Raw genomic sequence first — 4,697 nt, 5'->3', positions numbered from 1 at the left:
CTGTATCAATTATAATGATTTAAAGTTTATCTTAAAATATATTTTATGGAATATGATATTTTTTATGAATGTGCCAGTGAAATTCTTTTCGTCTAATTTTATTTGCCAATGCGAACCTTAATCTGGCTTGGAACTGTCGTCTTAACGTCTAAAAACCGAAAGAACAATTTTCCTATCACTTGGAATTATAATTATATTTTTATAAAAACGTTAGAATATATAATAACTAAGAAATTGAAAAATACATACGAGAACTTGATTAGACGAATAGTCTAAAAAAGTTCGTAGAAATTGCAGATCACAAAAATAAAAATAAAAACTAAATAATATTAAAGAACTATATATAGACAATATATAGAATGAAAATTATAATTAATAATTTTAGAATTAGTGGAAAATATATGAAACCGTAATATAAATTACTCATCGACTTATATTTGTGGTATTTATTAAAACAACCAAGTTTTGCAAAGTTATAAATGTAAAAATGTTTTAATTGGCAATCTACTTTCAATCCAAATGGTTCTTGTCCAAGCTAAGTTTACCATCAGTGCGCATCGAAGGTGTGTCGAGAGTTGCTTACAGCGCTCCAAGTGGCTCTTGGCAAACTATATCGATGGGTGCTTTCTACGGAGAGCGGTGGGTAGAGGGGAAGTGACTTTTTTCGCCGGACGCGCCATCTATATTTATGGCGGGCAACTAAGCCCGCACCGCATCTACGTTTATAATATTTTTGGTCAGAGTGAAGAGTGCAATGAAGATTTGGGGAGGGTGTTGGAGCGAATCTTATGTGTTGACATATAGATTAATGAAAACCTGATTGAGGATGTTCCAGCGTCAACTTTTCCCAGACAAAGCCAATCAGAAACAGGTTGTAAAATAGTACTATTAACTATGACTCCACTGATGTGTGCGGCTCTTAGGGACCCCTATTCCAGTGAGGTGAGCTTTTTCGCGAGGTCAAAACCAATACCTTGGGGAGAACGGTACAACTACTTTGATGGCTCTGACTTCAGGGACTCTAAATCTTTTCTGGTTTCACCCCTGAATCCGATACAAGTACCTGCCCCTAGTTATGATTTGACGACGCTATCGTTCTTGACTTCGAATAGGTCACAAACTAGTTGTGCATATTTGAGCTCTAACACTGGTAACTCCGGGAACCAAATCAATGAATCAATGATCAATGGAGCAAGATATAAATAAAAGACCACCGAAGTCTTCCGAAGCTGTCAGATCGACAGTCATCGTACAGCAGAAAACCGAAGTCGAGTCGTGCATTTTAGGCTTACACACGAAGTTACAGCGGTAATCATGAACCTTCTGTTTTGCGGCTCCCAATTCTAAACCTGGAGAAACCATAACGTTTAAACGAAACGGAACATATGTCTTTAGTTTGGTAACTAAGAACAAAGCTGAAGAAAAGACTTGCATTGATTTAGTTTCTGAAGCCTTTATCGCTTTCAGAAAAGCCATGGAGACACTACGAGTTAAGTGTGAAAATTTCAAAGGTTGGAAATGATCTAGAGGATATTCCTTGGAAATTAGTAGAGGAAAAGATTTTAGAGATCTTTACTAATTCAGGACTTTTAATAGTCATTTGTTCTGAAGAGATTATCATACTTTCTACGGATATGAGGGATGTTATGTCTGATACTCCCAAGGACCCATTTGATAAAATCCAAATCGACATTGTGGGACCACTACCCACCTCTTAAAGGAATTTCCTACATTCTGACTCTTCAGTGCAACTTCACAAAGTTTTCAGATGCCTTTCCTTTCAAAAGCATTGATTCAGTCACCATAGCTTCAACATTGGCTGAACAACTCATTTCAAGATATGGATGTCTCCGCATCATCCATACGGACCAATGGCCTAACTTCATCAGCCATTGCATGAAAACCTTTTGCGAGATATTCAGGATCAAAAAGATCCAATCAACTGTTTATCATCCTCAAAGCTTAGGATCTTTAGAAAGGAGTCACCAGACTTTGGTAGAATATTTGAGACAATTTGAAACTACCCTAAATTGGGATGACTGGCTCCGTTTCGCAGTGTTCTCTTATAATACTCGTATCCACGAAGCAACTGGCTTCGCCCCCTACACCCTAGTTTTTGAAAAAAAAGCTATAATTTCTAATAGTTTAATCTTACCACAACAAGAAGAAACCTACTTAGGATATTTAAGGAATCTGTTTCTCAAGCTCGATAATGTTCACGCTCTAGCTAAGGATCGACTCCAATTAGCTAAAGAAAGGTCGAAAAAGCAGTACGATCAGAAAGCAAACCCAAAACACTTCACAGAAGGTGAAAATGTGTATTTAAAGGTAAATAAGCGAAAAAATCAATTCGAAACCTATTTCAGCGGACCATATGTCTTAGAAATAGGTAATAGGCAATCGAAATGCACTCATTAGGTTAGGGCCTAATAAAACTAAAATCTTGCACACTGATAAATTAAAACTATGTGCACAACCGTCTGTTCGCGATCCCACTACTCAAAATCTACCAGTTCCAGACTTGGGCCTAAATCCGTAGATCAACGAAAAATCTAAAATAAAAAGCTAAACAAATGATAACCTTCTTATGAACATTCCTACAAAATAACAAAAATCTAATCTTGAGTCATTTTTTTTAATTTCTAAAATGTTAAACGGACGACGAGGAAACCTAAAGGCACCTTCTATAGAAACAAAAGAAAAAAGCAGCTATTCAAAAATTCTAGTTTTTTTTGATAATTAAATCTATTAACCTTGTACCATTATTCGCGAAGTCCTTGGTCTATATTCCCGCGTAGGTAAATTTTGATAAACCACGGACGAATTTCAAATATCCAAGGTATGATTATTTAGTGAAGATTCTCCATCAATTCGGTGCCATTGGAAGTTCAGCATTTAATTGCATCATTGAGTCGCGACCTCCAGTAGAACGAAGAAGTATATGGATAAATCCAACATTTCTGAAATATATTGAAAATAAATAAGTAAATAGAATATACATAGGTTTAAAATTATTTTCACGGACTCACTTCGACGAACCAAACCAATTTAAATGAAAAAGTATATATATTTCAAAAACTTCACAAAGTCTAATAATTACTTATAGAACATTTTTAAGGGAATTAAATATTTCTTTATGATTATTATTAATTTTATATAAAAAAATTCAAAAGAATAGTTTTTTGAGTTCAATAAATAGGAATAATATTGATAATTTGAATTTTACTTACTTAGATATCTACATATAAAATAATGAATAAATTAAAGTTGATACAATTACTCGTAATCGTGGTCCAATCACTATCGTTACAGAAACTGGACTGGCTACCCTTGGAAGCAAAGAACCTGACCCGAAAAGTACCAGGTCCACCCCTAGACTCACAGATTTTCTGAAATATATCGAAATTATATTAATATTCTGAATAAAAATTCTTCATCATTGGGCCTATAACATCAACAAAAAAAAGAGAAAAGGGGAAAGTGATAAGTGTTATTATTAGATAAACCTTTCCCTAAATTTGAAAATTCGCACCATAATTCAACCCTTTGACGCATACTCAAAATTTTCTTTTAACAAAAAAAAAAAACAATATTTAGTTTAAATTACTAAATAAAATAAATATTAAGTAAAGAAATAAAATGAAAATGAACGAAAACAAACCTTAAATACTTTAGGACAAATAGAAAATAGTTTAAGTAACTATTTTGACTCGCGTAACGGTAAAATTCATGCCGGCCGGGAAGCAATAACTCAAAAAAGGGATGAGGCCCACAGCCCTCAGTATCGCAGAAGCTGCGAAACCTAATAGAGCGTGAACTGTCAAAACAAAAAATAAATCCTTTTTCTTGGCACTTTTAGCCCATATGGCACATTCAATTACACATTCAAAAAGGGTCACCACAAAAGAGTGGCGGATAGGGGGGGGGGGGGTATCAAAGATGTTATTTGTAACATTTATCGGCTCCTAATTTTTAAATTTCGTTACGGACGAAAAAATGTCACGTGAGCAAGACAAAATAGTAAAATAGAGTTGATATTATTGATTAAAACATTTAAGAACTTTATTAATTATTATTAGATTTCACTACAAACTAAAGAGCGCGCTATATTCAATCATCAGTAAATCTTCGAGGTTTTTTGAATAATTTTACTAGACCATTTAGTCTTTCCTGTCCCATCGTATTTCTCAGGTAAGTTTTGATCCTCCTTAACGTCGAAACTGATCTTTCTGGAGTTGCTGTAGTTCCAGGTAGTAAATCTTCAATCGGATGACTTTAATTAGTCTCTAATTATCTCAAAAAAGATGAAAAATGTTGGTTCCTGACTCCGAGCTCTTAGATATTGTAGAAGAGTATTGCGAACCACAATACCAGCCCTTTCAAATCTGTCGCGTTTACCACGAACACCGCCGCAAATCTACGTAGAGGTCCGACGGAATAAAAGCGCTAGCAGCTTTTGGACGTAACAAGTTTGACCGCTCAAGTAGAACCGTCTATCATTTATTTCAGTTCGTAAACTGGCACGAGTAATTGAGGGCGCATTATTTTAGTTCGCAAAAGCCTCAGGTAATAGCTGGCGCTGGCGAAAATCGTTCGAAATTACAGTCTGTCAAGTTAAAGCGTGGGTGGCTTTACTCGCAGTCGGTAAGGTGTATCGACATGATTTTGGTGTCAAAATATTAAGAAGAGCTCCCTCT

The sequence above is a fragment of the Belonocnema kinseyi genome, chromosome 10 (assembly GCF_010883055.1).
Source record: "Belonocnema kinseyi isolate 2016_QV_RU_SX_M_011 chromosome 10, B_treatae_v1, whole genome shotgun sequence".
In the NCBI taxonomy this organism is placed as follows: domain Eukaryota; kingdom Metazoa; phylum Arthropoda; class Insecta; order Hymenoptera; family Cynipidae; genus Belonocnema; species Belonocnema kinseyi.
This window is presented reverse-complemented; position numbering follows the sequence as displayed.